This window comes from Camellia sinensis, chromosome 4, assembly GCF_055761805.1.
Source record: "Camellia sinensis isolate YWXY chromosome 4, ASM5576180v1, whole genome shotgun sequence".
NCBI lineage: Eukaryota > Viridiplantae > Streptophyta > Magnoliopsida > Ericales > Theaceae > Camellia > Camellia sinensis.
The window spans coordinates 47,187,120-47,203,845 of NC_138964.1; the positions used below are offsets into that span (position 1 = coordinate 47,187,120).

At 33.3% G+C, this 16,726-nt stretch overlaps 1 long non-coding RNA gene across 1 annotated transcript; it reads left to right on the forward strand.

Annotated features, from left to right (window-relative positions):
* Positions 1-3,124: 3,124 nt before the first annotated feature.
* LOC114258041 (uncharacterized) lies at positions 3,125-10,374 on the forward strand. Its single transcript, XR_003627814.2, has 2 exons — positions 3,125-3,260; positions 3,758-10,374. It is a non-coding gene; the product is annotated as an uncharacterized LOC114258041 (long non-coding RNA).
* The last annotated feature ends 6,352 nt before the right edge of the window (positions 10,375-16,726 follow it).

Consider the following 16,726-nt stretch of genomic DNA (forward strand, 5'->3'; position numbering starts at 1 on the left):
ACACAATTTTGTTTTCCGAATATATTGAGCTTTGTCTATTTGTCAAGCTTGCTGACTTAGGCATTGGAGAGGTTTCCGGCACACACCCGCCGGCTAGCTCACGTTTGTGTTTTCAGGTGATAAAGCGACGTCGTACGTAGGAGCGCGGACTTAGTCAACAGGATTATACGAGGAGAATTATTTCTTTCTCGTACATAGATGATCCCGAGAAAAAACAACAAGCCATGTTTAAATACTCAAATCAAAAAAAAAAAAAAAATGCTCAAATCACTAATACGACTCAAGAGTTAAAATATAATACATACGATTTCAGAGATGTGTTAGACAGAGTAAATAAAGTACTAACTCCGTTAAACACACCAACAATTCAAGATTTACAAAATGAAATTCGTAATCTTAAAATTGATATTCAAAATCTCGAATCTAGGGTATTAGCTTTGGAAGAAAATCCCACCGATACAGATGATTTCCTGGCTGATACGACATTTCCTTATGAACCCCATCTCCAAGAATTATCCAATAAGAACCCTACAAAACAATCATTAGTTATTAATGATTCTGTCAATACTTCTAAATAGCATCACATTTAAAAAATGGTATATAGAGATCAAACTCGTTATACATGATTTCGTTTTGACCGATCCAAATATCAAACCCAACCAATACAATTATTATGATTACCAGCAAGCTTGGTTCTACGTTTTTTACTTCCAAAATTGATTCTTCCAACATTCATGGTGGATCCATTTTTGACCCAATTTTGAGATCACTATAGGAGAAATATCCACCTGGTTTGAACCTTGGTGGCATCAATTTGGACTACAATTTGAAGCTTTATCGGAACCTCTCAAAGAATCTTACCATATTTATCGAAAGGAGGTTAATCCCCCTTATCCAGAATTTTTATATTTCACCATTGATTTTAAATTTCCATGGATCATGGCATGGCAGTACACTCTCTCCGTTGTTGCCAATACTACTTTCCTTGCTTGCCAGATCGCATCCAAATGGTGGAAAAATTATAAGATTCCATTAGAACAATATCCTGATCAGTTACTTTCATTCTATAAAAATTGCAAGAAAAAGTCCGCTGGTTTCTCATTTCAATATAAAGTATTGTTTGTTATGCTTTTAATTTCTGATTTGTGTCTTGAAACTAATGATAGTATTCTACATATTGTTGACTTACAAGAAGAGTTAGCTAATCTACGATTACTCTTATGTCTTGCATCTGGTCAATCAATTATCAATTATTGTCAACGCATTGTTACAATTAAAAAGAAAATTAAAGATGAACAAACTAATTTAAAAGAACTTAGAAAATAATTACAATCTTTAATCTATATCTAATCTAGCACTAAGATTATAATACCCTACCCTGGGTCTCCTTAATGTAAATACTAAATTTAAAAGTTGTTCATCATTTTTAAATGTTCTAGAGAGGTTACAATTTAGATTTAGGAAAATGTTTGAGACCCCACGACTCCCATTGATATATTGACTCCCATTGATATATTGACCATTGATGTGTTTGAATTTTTTTTTGGGAGTTATGTCTGACAGTGACATGAATGGTTCAGATCATTTTGGAGGTTGTGGAGGTCTCTATCATTATTGTTAGATTTAATAATGATACATTAATTTTAAATTGTCAAATTTATATTTTGACTTTGGGTTTCTATATATATGTTTTTGAAAATTTCATGACCTAAAATAAAGGAAAACATTAACATATTGATTTTGGAACAAATGATATTGTGATATGTGTATTTTTGTATTTTATAAGTTAAAAAAGTATGAGAAAATTGGATCAATAGTTTGCAACTCAAAGACTATATAGTGTTTTGCAATTTTAGATAATATGTATAGTATAGATTGCAAAATTGATTTACTTTCCAAATTGAAGTAATTTGATGATTATTATTGTCACAACCCGCTTTTGGTATCTAAGGAGTAGGCATCGCCACTGGCCAGTAACCATTACCTAAGGCCATTTACAGAACAAATTTAATGACCAAGTGCACGCAAAAATAATTATTTAAATAATGATACCAAAATATACATAAGAGCTTCTATTTGTTTATAACAAAAAGATTATTCATCAAATAGGTTGATCTTTACAAATATTACAAAAATGTACTGTGCACTTATTCTATAGTTCCATTCCCAAAATGAGCCATACACCTCTCTCTCTCTCTCTCTCTCTCTCTCTCTCTCTCTCTCTAATCGTTATTTTTTGAAAATTGGTAACAATTTATAAGCATATTGCAGAGTAAGGAATATTATAGCGAGAATATAAAGGATATAAAATGGAGAATTTTTTTTAAGATTCCTAATATTAAGATTTTATAAGATAAAAGCTATACAATATTTCATAGTAGTGGAGATCCCTCAACATTTTCATAAAGAAAATTTGACACAGTGAAAATTTGTCTCGACATAGAGAAATTTCATCCCCACACAGAAATTTATTTGATTTCACAGAGAAATTTTATCAAGGAGCTTTAGCTAATAAAAAAAACATATTAGACTTTTCTTACTACCCAAAGTTGAAAATAGATATTTCACTAATTTTTCATATAAAATCACCATATATAACTATTTATAGTACAAATTGGACCTCTAAAGAATGAGATTAAAGTGAAACATGCCAATAATTTAAGAGGGCTATTTATAAACTTTTATAATTTATGCCCGTTTCACTTTCTTTTTTTATTTCCAAAATCACGGACCCAAAGGGGCATGTGAAATAGCTTTCATCATGTTTGGTTCAAGAAAATTGAATTTACTTTTCAAAAAATTAAGTAATTTTTTAAAATATTTTACATAATATGTTTTATTTTTTATTTTTTACATATGCTTAATATAAATACGCTTAAAAAATGTAATATTTGTGAATTTTTTTTTATCAGATACAAAAAATATAAAAATTCAATATATTTTCATATTTTATTATATTCAATGATTTTTTAAAATATTTATATATAATTTTGTTTACTTTTTAATATATTGAGATTAAAAAGATTTAAAAATAAAAAATTTGATTAAAATATTAAAAAAATTAATTTAGAATATAAAAATACGTATTAAAAACTCGGAAAAGAAGTAAATCGTAAATGAAGAAGTGTGCTTCCCAGGTGTAGTGGAGTATATACATTTTGGAACCCTTCCCCTTCTTGAATTCTGCTTCGTCGCCCCGGACACCGACGCAATGTCTTCCTCTAGCATTGCCATTCGGCTTCCTATTTCTTCCTCCGCAGGTACAACCAGTACTCTCTCATCTCTATCTATGGTCTCTTTTTTGGTGACTGAATGAACAAAATGGGCACATAAGAAAGAAGAATATTTAAGGCGAATTCTCATTGATTGCCTAATACATTCCAGACAATAGCGCGACATTGATTTTTGAATTGCCATATATTCCTCCAATCCAACCCTCAAACTTGGATGTTTTCTGAGGAATCATTTGCTTACTCAACAAGTATCATATTTAAAAATGGTGTCTCTTCATTAATGGAAAGATCCATTGGCCTAGTTGTCACTTCCAAGCATCAATCTATTATGATTTTAATCAAGATAGACTCTTCCCATTGCCAATGCCTCGTGGTTGACTTACGAGGGAGGAGCTATTGTATCTTGGTGAGTCTAGATGTCATCTAAAGTTAATTGAATTTTATAAAAATTGCACTTGAGGTGGAGAGTGACTATTTTAAGTGGTTTGTGATATACCATGTTGACCTTCAATTGGGTGTATCAGATTTTCCAGAGAAGTATCGTATACACCCTGGCCGGTCGTGTGTATGTCTTGCACATTCAATGTGCTTTGCTTCCTTGGAGGAAACGTTGAAGGGGATTCGTGTTTGGCCTTATACAATCCATCCATGCACGGAGACCATATTTCGTGTTTGATGGTATTTTGCAAAATCGGTAGTGTTGTCTCCATTTCCATGCTTTCATTTCTTTCCTTTCTAGTCTTCTCTTCCTTGTAGTTAAGAATGTTCTTCTTTTCCTCTCTTGGTGTAGTAGTTTCGACAGTTGTAAGTTTATTTATGCCTATTGCAATGAAATGGTTTTAACATCAAAATAAGGATGTAATTCAAAATTTTGGCAAGGTGATGAGAAGTTGCATTTGCAAAGGCTTTGACCAATAAAGAACCTAAATTATCTTTACTATTGGTGGGTGCCAAAGTATTGATTAGTGCATGAATATATTGACAAACATGTCTGGACAATAATCACAAAGAACAAATAATGTCTTTAATGAGCCTAAACATGTGGAAGACTTATAATAGGATTTAGGATGCTTTGTAATCCTCAATCCTGAGGAGTTTACCTTTGATAGTCTATTGGTCTTGTAATACTGTCTCCTTGGGGAGAGTATGCCGATGGTTTTATTTATTTGTGCATGGAAGCCTTTTTTTCATGCTTGATTCCTTTTTGAAGTTATTAGGGTTGTCTAGATTTGCTTTCTTTTGTTCGTTTTTTTGGTCAAGAAGATCATGTCATTTCCAGCTATTGTAATTTTAATTGTTCTAAATTGAAGCATGTTACGATGATATGGTTTAGCACATGTCCATTGCTTTTTGTATTTCAGATATCTTTAAGTTTAACTTTTGTTCAAAATTTTGGTTTACTTTCAACTAAGTGAAGTAGTGGTAGTGAGCACATGGATTTCTGTTAGAAAATTATCCTTGCTCATGAAAGGAAATAATATTAAGTATTCAATAAGTGAATTGTTGTCTTAAATAAGTTAAACATGACTAAAGGCTGTTACAGGGTTGTGTGTGACTTCAATTTTGGTTATTTTATAATTGCCCTTGAACATTAGTTTGGTTTGTAGATTTAGTAAAATTTGCATTGGCAATTATTGGTTCTTTGTGATCTTGAGTAGTTGGTTTTTCGTTGCTTGTCAAACTATTAATGAATTCTTTAATGGTTTTTTTCAGACCTTTGATTTCTATTAATGAATGTCAAGGTTTAGTAAAAAAAAAGTCATATATTTGTTTATCCAATTGTTCAATATTTTAGCAACCATTCGTCTCTAATCACAAAGTAATCCTCCATCCTTTTTTTTCTCTTATTGTACTATAAAATTCATTATTATTGATATGAAATTTGGTTTTGATACTTTCATACCACCACAATTCACAACTTTTTTGTTTCTTGCAAGTATCGATATATTCCCTTTTGAAGAGTCTCACAATAAAACTGCAGAAATGACGACATTTCAACGTAAGATCTACTAGTATATGTTCATCGTGAATATTGTTTAAATTTCTGTTCTTGTTTTTGAGATATGACACTTTTAGTATCCATATCCTGCATACCTGAGGCAGCAAATCATTGATAGACTTTCCTTTTTATCTTTTTTATGTTTTCTAGCCTAAGAATCTCAGTCACACACTTCATTTGTACATTTGACAAAGCAACAAAATCTTCTCGTCAGTGCTTTTATTTTCCTATTCATGATAGCTGGAGCAACTGAATTTTCAAGCTGTGTGGGTGCTCAAAGCTCCTTTGTGCTCTCTTGGTGACAAATTTGCTCTACCTTGTTTGTTTTCCCCTATTTTTTTGGTTGCAAGGAAAAAGGAAACTCGAGTCCCTAACATCTAGGTTGACAAACCATCAGATTCCACTTGACCTATAAGGCCAGCGGTCTGCTGTAATCTATTTGAATCCCAATCTATGTACCTTTTCTCTCTCTTTTGTGATCTCTCTTTCCTTGCTATTTTGTTTTTCTCTCAAGAATATGGTTCTATTTTAAGATTTCAGATTGTTGGTTACAAATTTAAAATTGATTTTGTTCACTTCCTTTCAGTCTTTATTCTTTGTGACATGTCATATTTCAAACCGACCAAGTCAATTGGTTTGTTTATTTCTAGGTGGTTGTCAATGATGACATTATTAAAATTAATGTGTTTATACTTATAATACCTGAGGTTGATTGTCAACTGTTCTCTACATTTTTTTGCTCTGCTGCTACATCGAAGAATTGTGAGCCTATTCATATACACAAAATGGAGCGGAAAGTCATATAAAATCTAATTCCTCTTAAATCATGTTTTGATTTAATGGTTTATACTAGTGTCTAGTAAAACATAAAATATGAGTAGAATTGTATTAACATGAATAGTAATTGTTGTACTACCATTGTGAACCTAAAATGCAATTTCAACAACATTTTGAGCTTGTATTATTTTGTTGCGTTAAATTTGCAATTTGAGTCTTTTTTTTAGGGTCACTTTTGGTACCGTCCGAACTTAGTAAGTTTATTTTTAAGAGGTCATCATTTTTTATATTTTGAACTAACAGCTCGTCCCAATGTTTGAAACCATGCCTAAACAAGTATATAGTTAACTACATGTCTAGAATAGTATACTCAAACAACAATCATATGACAGTGAAAATAAAGTATAAAGTTCTTGTTAAGGAAAGAAAGTCAATCTATGATCATAACAAAGACATGAACTATGCGGGCAGAAAAAAAAAAAAAAAAATATATATATATATATATGAAGAAAGAAAGACATAAAATGAAAGAAGGAAAGAAGAAAAATTGAGAAATAAAATAAGAGAATTATATATAGAATGACAATATGCTATTTCACATCCCTAACCAATGACTAAGCCCCCAAGGCCATGTAGCAATATGTCAATGTAAACCTAGTAGTCATTCATTAGTTGCACAAGGTCACCTAATAGGAGTTTAGAAAGTCGTGGTTGTAGGAAATTTTAGGGCTTGTTTGGTTTGAGTTTTAGAGATGAGTTTTAGAAAAAAATTTTCAAAAAATTGTTTGGTTTGAGATTTTTCTCAAAAAATTTTCAAAATCACTTCTCTCTCTTACACATCAATCAATCACTTTTTCTCTTTCCTCTTTCCTCTTTCCTTCTCAATCACTTTTTCTCTCACACATCTACTCAATTTTTTCAAAATATCAAATCATCCCAAACTCCCACAAAATTTTTTTCTCTCAAAATATACAACCAAACAAACCAAAAAAATTTCTAAAACAACTCTCCCAAAAACAAACCAAACAAGCCCCTAATTTTTAAGAATTAATTTTTTTTGTTTTTTGTTTTTACTGGTAGTTAGGGTTCCTTTCTTGGGTTGCAATCTATGAAGTATGGACACTTCAAAATAGGTGCCGTAGTGGTGTCGGACACGGGAACACACCAAATGGTTTGTCCCATTAATTTAATTTAATTTTTTTTTTTTGGAGGGGACACGGAAGGGACATGTCGGGGACACAGCAGGGACACGGGGACACGGTTGGCACACACCAAATGGCATGTCCCTTTAATTTTATTTTTCATTTTTTTTTGTTGGGGACAGTCCGGGGACACCCGTGTTCAAATATGAATAATCTATTAATTTGTTTAAATATAGTGGCTTATATATATATATATTGAATTAATGTTAGTTTTTATTAGTTTTGATTGTTTGGTAATATAATATTAATCTACATAGAAAATGTATATAAAAATAAATTAAAAAAAATTGCAGTGTCCCTTGCTGTGTCCGTGTCTCCATTTTTTTGAAATCATCATGTCTCGTGCTTGTGTCCGTGTTTCATAAGTTGCAATCAAAGTTACGTATTTATTTAAAAAATACATCTTTTGCTAGATTTTGAGTCTTTTATGATTTGTATATTGGATGGGGCAATTTTTAGAAGTGTTTTTTTTTTTTTTGGGATGTCTTTAGAGATTTCTAATGTCTATAGAAAGTGCCTCTTGTTGTAACATGATTTTGGAGTTGTAATGAAAGTTTTTCCTTGTTAAAGAATGAATGTGGAATTCTTCTACTGACTTGAGTGTTAGAACTCAAGCAGCCCCTAGTAAGGTATTTTTCTCTTTCATTTTCCTATTTGCTGAATTTCTGTTCATTCAAATCTGTCAGACAGACTTTAATCATCACAATCCAAACTAATATCATGGAATCCATTACTTTATAGACGGTAGCCCTATTTTCCTCTTTTTAATATATACTAAGCTGTCCTTGTGTCACTCATTAAAGGAAGAGAAGGCATCCAACTTTGATGGTGGTGCTGTTGGATGGACTGCCCGCATTAAGTGGCATAGGTATTGTTGTTATTGTTAATGGTAGTTGTAGACACCCCATTTTGTCCAACTCTAAGCCTTAGGCATTCCGGAGGCTCCCCCATGATGAAAATGTTAATTTTCAATGCAATGGTGCTTTTGGATCACTAATGGGCCTGCTGGATTACCATTCGCTTGGCCAAAACCATATTTTGAAAATATTTTCAAAAGGAAACAGGCCATGCGTTTAATGAATGCCAAATTGTCGGTTTTCAAAGGAAAGTATGTTTTATAATTAAAAAAATATCAATTTGGAGTCAGTTGAATGCATAAAGTAAAAAAATACTCAAAATTCAGAACAAGAGACTGAAACATAGTGGGGCCCACTAGTCACCACATGCTGCTGCACATGCTTAGTCAAACCACAGGTCAGCAACTGCGGCTGCATTCACGGGATTGCGGCTCACAAAGGGACCTGCGGCCACAGATGCTTAGTAGTGATCACAAATTTGATTCTTGCAAGATTTTGTTTCCCTTTCCAACTATGGAAGGGCAGCTAGTCGTGCGGCTATGCATACACATGTTGGAGTTTCGACCTAATGTGTATTCTTGCCCCCAAGCCTTCTAAGGCTATGCATAGCCCCTCTCTCACTTATTTTAAAAGAACAATAATTTTGAAAGAATCCCAAGTCATATTCTCACACACATACCCTAACTGAAATTTCAACCCTATTCCAGCAGCCAAAACAGTGTTCGTAGGCTACCAAAGGCAAAGGAAAAAGAGGATTGAGAACCATAACCTGAGGGGAGCATCCGCGGGCTCTCTTTTAGACTTTTTCTTGCATTTTCTTCAGCTTGATCATCAATCCAGTGGTAAATCTCTCTCTTTATGCAGTGTTTTTACTTAATTCTACTATGTCATATGTTTTTTTATAATGGTTAACGAAAGCACATGCATTTTCCATGCCTATAGAGTAGTTTTTAGGTTGTTTTTGCATTATCCTGTACCTTGCATGATTATTTAGGATTCATAACATATATATCATGCATAAAGGCCTGGATAGTTGATCATCCTTACACGTTCGTCGCTGTATTTATACTGTCTTAGTTGTTTTATATATATAAAAGACGTTTTTGATGCATATATGCCATGTTTAGATGATTACCGGACCTTTAGGTTCACATTATGAATTGTTGAATTAGTTTTGTATTTAGGATCATATGTACATTATAATACTAATCATGTTTTCATGGATTTAGTGCGGAGGAGTTATGTAAGTCATTCTCTCTTCTTTTGCATCCATTGTTTGTGGTTGCATTGCCTTTCCTTTAAAAGCATGCTTTATGTCCTATTTGTGATATATTTATGTTGTTTGCATGATTTAGAGTATATTTTCTTCCATACCCCTTTGAAAAATACTTATTTTCAGAAACTTTTCATTCCTTTGTATAGCCTTCTAAATATGATTTTTGGAAAGAAAAGATGAGAAAGTATGGAACATTCCAAAATAGATGCTATACCTCTTTATTGTGAATCACATAGATGATAGGCTAGTTTAAGGGATTTAGGTGAAATAAATTGAGTTAGTGGAATTAAATAAGGAAATAAATATCGTACCTAAACTCCCGAACCAAGATTTTTGGTAGCGATGGACCAATGGCTTAAATTAACATGGAGTTAAGATTTTTTAGTTTCCCCATAAAAATTAGATCGCAACAAATCTAGTGAATTGGTTTGATTTTGGAAAAATGTGGGTTGTTCGACTTTGGTTATTTGGATTTCCATAGTCCCTCGATTTGTCCTTCAATAAATAAAATGGAATCCAATAACTTGTGGGAAAAATGATTTATTGCCAAAATTCAGACCTCGATGATTTACAGTTCAAAAAAGGAAAGTCACAGTAGCGCTTGTGCTCATGCGATGAATGTAAACTTGAAGTTGAGTGGAACTGGAGACAGAGGAAGTGCAGCTTAACATGAGTGTGGTGGTAGTGGCAACATTTGCCTTTGTGGTAGTGGTGGTGGTCGTGTTGATGAGTTTCTCTTCTAATAGAACCTACAATTGCATAGCCAACCCAATCCTTGGGAGCATGTGTTGATTCTAAGATAGACTAGGCAGCCCAACAATTTTTAGCTGCTACTCTTCTGATCTCAAGTTGCTCTTAGATAATTCTCGAACAACTTGTATACACTATTCTAATTTCATTCTCCTTCGTGGTGTATATTACACTTCCAGAAGTTCTAGGACTCAACTCAACCAATGTGTAGTAGAAATGCTGACTAATTTATGTCTATCAATGTGGATTTCCATTATTTTGGTAAAACTGGTTTCTATCAGTGAAGATCTGATTTCATATGTTGAATTCACTTTATAGTAGAATTTGGTTATGAGTCATATTGGAAGAGACGACTTGTATTGATTAGCAATCATGTTTGCTAGTAATAGATTTATGCCTGTTATCACTTCTTCAAGAAATTACTACTCATCCAAAAGAAAAAAAAATAAAAAAGAAAAAAAGAAGAAAGGAAATTGGTTTCTAGTCAAATATGAAGTAATCAGAAACTACCTTAGACCAACCCATGTTTGAAACAGAATGCAATAAGAGTTGATTGGATTAAATTATGGCTTCATCCAAAAGCTTCCTTAATTAGAGTGTGGTTGTGACTTGGTGTGATGGCATGTTGGCAAGTACTACCCAACCCAAGCCTTGTGTCACGGGTTTGAGTTGCAACCTTGGCTTCACGTGAATCAACCTCTCTACAAAGAAGTTGATGTAAGATTGCCTCCTATTACCTATCTCAGACATTCAGTAGCCCTGTCACATGCAGCCCAAAGTGACTAGGTAATGCAAAGATTGTCTTTGTGTACTACTTTTTTTTTTTTTTTTGGTTCTTTTTTTTTTTTTGGGAATGATTACAAAAAAAAGACAAAATCTAGGATTTGAGCCTTTTAAGAAAATAAATCCTGGGTTTCCAATGTTGTCAATTTAAACCCTAAACTTTTAATTTGTTTTCAATTTAAACCATTTGCTTATTTACGTAAAGTAAAATCGATTGAAAAATGTGTATTTTAGTCATTAAATTCAATAAAAAAAATATACATAAAATGTCTCTTTTTTTTTAAATATTGAATTTAATGACTAAAATACACATTTTTTGATCGATTTACTTAACGTAAATAAACAAATGGTTTAGATTGAAAACAAATCAAAAGTTTAGGGTTTAAATTGACAAAATCAAAAAGTTGGATTTATTTTGTTAAAAAGGTCAAACTTTGGATTTTTTTGTAATCCCCCCCCCTCCTATGAGTACCACTGTGTACTTTTAAATTATTTTAAATTAAAAAAAAGGTAGAAATAGATGTACCTGTGCATTTTTGGAACATTTTAAAATTAAAAATGGGGATAAATTAAAATTTAAAGACATATATATATGCATTATCTGTGCACAATTTGTGCATTATTTGTGCACTACTGTTCATTATCTCTACACTTTTTTTAAAGCTAAAAATGGGACCCAAAAATATATTTGTCTATCTTATTAATACTTTGCAATCACTCAATTTAGTCAATGACTTTGATTGTATCAAAATTTCTCAATTGTATAATGGCTTGTTGCTCTGCTCATCCCTCTTGATTCACCTTGGATTATAACAACGGTTGTTACCATGTTCTCAACCTTACTACCAAGAAATTTTGCACCATTCCCAGGCCTAGCAATGGGGATGACATAAACTTCATTATTTCCATAAACTTGGCATTTGACCCAGCTATTTCACTTCACTACAAAATAATTGTTGTATGTTAATGGCGCAGCCTTGATTATCGAATTGCTGTGTATTCCCTGGAAACTCGAACTTGGGTGTTTTTTGAGGTATCTGTTGCTTACGTAGGGAATAGAGTAATAGAAAATGGTGTCGTCTTTAATGGTAAGATCCATTGGCCTTGTTGCCACTCTGAAACATCAATTTGTTATGATTGTAATCGAGTTGATTTCTTGCCATTGTCGATGCCAAATAGTCTCACAAGGGTGCTGGTGTATTTTGGGGAGTCTGGAGGTCATCTACGGTTAATTGAATCTTATAAAAATTGTGGTCGTCAATTTGATGTGTTCGAGCTGGAGAGCAACTATTTTAAGTGATTTGTGAAATACCGTGTTGACCTTGAGATGGGTGTATATTCTTTTCCAGAGATGATTCGTACGTGCATTGCAATTCCATGGGTGATAAATAGAGATATCTGTCCACAGTAAAATTAAAAATAAGGATATATACATATATGCATTATCTGTGCACAATTTGTGCACTTACAATTTTTTTTTAAATTAAAAATGGGACATACAAATATATATGTCTATTTTACAAATGTTTTGTGATCGCTCAATTTCGTCAATGACCCCAATGACATCAAAATTTCCGAGTCGTGTAATGGCTTGTTACTTTGCTCTTACCTGTTGCTTTGATCATAACGACACTCGTTACTACGTTTTCAACCATACCCCCAAGAAATTCTCCATCATTCCTAGGCCTAGCAATGGGGATGACAGAAACTTCGTACTTTCCATTAACTTGGAATTTGACTTGGTTGGTTCACTTCACTACAAAATAATTGCTGTCCGTTCCAAAAAATGGTGTAGCCCTGATTGTTGAATTGCCGTATATTTCTCGGAAACTTGAAGTCAGGTGTTTTTTGAGGTATCATGTGCTTACTTAGGGAATTTAGTAGTTGAAAATGGTGTCTTCTTTAATGGTAAGATCCATTGGTGTTGTTGCCACTTAGAAACGTCAATATGTTAGGATTTTATTTAAGATGAGTTCTTGCCATTGCCGATGCGAAATAGTCTCACAAAGGTGCCAATGTATTTTGGTGAGTTTGGAGGTGTATATGGTTAATTGAATATGATAAAAATTGCGGTCATTAGTTTGATGTGTTGGAGTTCAAGGCAACTATTTTAAGTGGTTTGTGTAATACTGTGTTGACCTTAAGATGGGTGTATCTGCTTTTCCAGAAATGATTCGTGCGTGCATTGGTAGTTTTGTGGGGATAAATAGAGATATTTGTCCACTATTAAATTAAAATAAGGATATACAAGTACATGCATTATTTGTGCACTGTTAATTTAAAAAAAAAAAAAATTAAGAATGGGGCATGCGAACATATTTATCTATTTTGCAAATGTTTTGTGATCGCTCAATTTCGTCAATAACCAAGATGGTATCAAAATTTTTTAGTCGTGTAATAGCTTGGTGCTATGCTCTTTCCTCTTGCTTCACTTTGGATTATAATGGTGTACTTGTTGCTACATTCTCAACCATACCACCAAGAAATTTTCCACTATGGATGATAGAAACTTCATAGTTTCTATCAACTTGGCATTTGACCTGGCTGTTTCACTTCATTGCAAAATAATTGTTGTCCATCCAGTAAATGGCACAACCCTGATTGTCGAATTGCCATATATTCCTCAGAAACTTGAACTTGGGTATTTTCTGAGGTATTAGTTGTTGATAATGGTGTTTTCTTTAATGGTAAGATCCATTGGCCTTGTTGCCAATCAGAAACATCAATATGTTATGATTATAATTGAGTTGAATTCTTGCCATTGCCAATGCCAAATAGTCTCACAAAGGTGCTAGTGTATTTTGGGTAGTCTGGAGGTCATATATCGTTAATTGAATCTTTTAAAAATTGCGGTCGTTACTTTGATGTGTTGGAGATGGAGAGCGACTATTCTAAGTAACTTGTGATATACCGTGTTGTCCTTGTGAAGGGTGCATATGCTCTTCCATAGATTCGTATTTTCACTGGTAGTTCTATATGGATAAATTGAGATATTTGTCCACTATTAAATTAAAAAGGGTATATATATATGCACTATCTGTGCACAATTTGTGCTCTATTTTGCATTATATCTGCACTTTAATTTTTTTAAAACTAAAAATGGGACATACAAGTATATTTGTTTATTTTACAAATGTTTTGTGATCGTTGAATTTTGTCAATGACTCCGATGGAATCAAAATTTCCCAGTCATGTAATAGCTTATTGCTCTGCTCTTCCCTCTTGCTTCACTTTGGATTATAATGACACTCGTTACTATGTTCTCAACCTAACCATCAAGAAATTTTGCACCATTCCTAGGCCTAGCAATGGGGATGACAGAAACTTCATAGTTTCCGTCAACTTGGCATTTGACCTGGCTGTTTCACTTCACTACAAAATAATTGTTGTATGTTCCATAGAATGGCGCAGCCTTGATTATGGAATTGCCGTATATTCCCCCAAAACTCGAACTTGGGTGTTATCTAAGGTATTAGTTGCTTACATAGGGAATATAGTAGTTGAAAATGGTGTCTTCTTTCACAGTATGATCCATTGGCCTTGTTGCCACTCAGAAATGTCAATATGTTATGATTATAATCGAGTTGAATTCTTGCCATTGCCGATGTCAAATAGTCTCACAAAGGTGCCAGTGTATTTTGGGGAGTTTGGAGGTCATCAACTATTAATTGAATCTTACAAAAATTGCAGTCATTAGTTTGATGTGTTGGACATCGAGTTGGACATCCAGAGTGACTATTCTAAGTCGTTGAGATGAATGGATCTGATTTTTCAGAGATTCGTATGTGCATTGGCAGTTCTTTGGGATGAATTGAGATATCGGTACACTATTAAATTAAAAATAAGAATATATATATATATATAAATATATATGTATATGCGAAATCTATGCACAATTTGTGCACTATTGTGCATTATCTCCGCACTGTGAATTATTATTATTATTATTATTTATTAAAAAAAACTAAAATTGAGACATACAAATAGATGTCTATTTCACAAATGTTTTGTGATTGCTCAATTTCATTAATGACCCCGATGGTATCAAAATTTTCCAGTCGTGTAATGGCTTGTTACTTTGCTCTTCCCTCCTGTTTCACTTTGGATTATAACGCACTCGTTACTATATTCTCAACCATATCACCAAGAAATTTTCCACCATTCCTAGTCCTAGCAATGGGGATCACAGAAACTTCATAGTTTCCATCAACTTGGCTTTTGGCTGGTTGTTCCACTTCACTACAAAACAATTGCTATTCGTTCTAGTAAATGTAGCAACCTTGATTGTTGAATTGACATATATTCCTCGGAAACTCGAAGTTGGGTGTTTTTTGAGGTATCAGTTGCTTACTAAGGGAATATAGTAGTTGAAAATGGTGTCTTCTTTAATGGTAAGATCCGTTGGCCTTGTTGCCACTCAGAAATGTCAATATGTTACGATTATAATCGAGTTGAATTCTTGCCATTGTCGATGCCAAATAATCTGGCAAAGGTCCCAGTGTATTTTGGGTAGTCCGAAGATCATCTAGGGTTAATTGAATCTTATAAAAATTGCGGTCGTCAGTTCGACTATTCTAAGTGATTTGTGAAATACTATGTTGACCTTAAGATGGGTGTATTTGCTTTTTTAGAGATGATTTATATGTGCACTGGCAGTTCTATGGGGATAAATAGAGATGTCTGTCCACTATTAAATTAAAAATAATGATATTTTTATCTGCACTATCTGTGCACAATTTGCACATTATTTGTGCACTACTGTGCATTATCTGTGCACTTTTAATTTTTTTAAAACTAAAAATGGAACATACAAATATATTTGTCCATTTTAGAAATGCTTTCTGGTCGCTCAATTTCGTCAATGACCCTGATGGTGTCAATTTTTTAGTCGCGTAATGGCTTGGTGCTATGCTCTTTCCTCTTGCTGCACTTTGGATTAGAACAACACTCATTGCTATGTTCTCAACCTTACCACCAAGAAAATTTCCACAATTCTTTGGTCTAGCTATGGGTATGACAGAAACTTCATAGTTTCCATCAACTTGGCATTTGACCCAGCTGTTTCACTTCACTACAAAATAATTGCTACCCATCCAGAAAATGGAACAACCCTTATTGCTGAATTGCAATATATTCCTTAGAAACTCAAACTTGGGTGTTTTTTGAGGTATCATTTGTTTAGTTAGGAAATATAGTAGTTGATAATGGTGTCTTCTTTAATGGTAAGATCCATTGGCCTTGTTGCTACTCAGAAACATCAATATGTTATGATTATAACTGACTTGTATTCTTGCCATTGCCGATGCCAAATAGTCTCACAAAGGTGCCAGTGTATTTTAGGGAGTTTGGAGGTCATCTACGGTTAATTGAATCTTATAAAAATTGCGGTTGTTAGTTTGATATGTTGGGGTTGGAGAGCAATTATTCTAACTGATTTGTGAAATACCGTGTTGACCCTGAGATGGGTGTATATTCTTTTCTAGGGATGATTCGTACGTGCATTGGCAGTTCTGTGGGGGATAAATAGAGATATCTGTCCACCGTTAATTAAAAATAATGATATATATGCACAATTTGTGCATTATTTGTGCCCTATTATGCATTATCTCTACACTTTTAATTTGTTTAAAATTAAAAATGGGACATACATATGTCTATTTTACAAATGTTTTGCGATTGGTCAATTTTGTCAATGACCCCGATGGTATCAAAATCTCAGTTGCGTAATGGCTTGTTGCTCTGCTCTTCCCTCTTGCTTGACTTTGGATTATAAAGACACTCGTTTCTACATTCTCAACCATATTGCCAACAATTTTTCCACAATTCCTAGGCCTAGCGATGGGGATGAT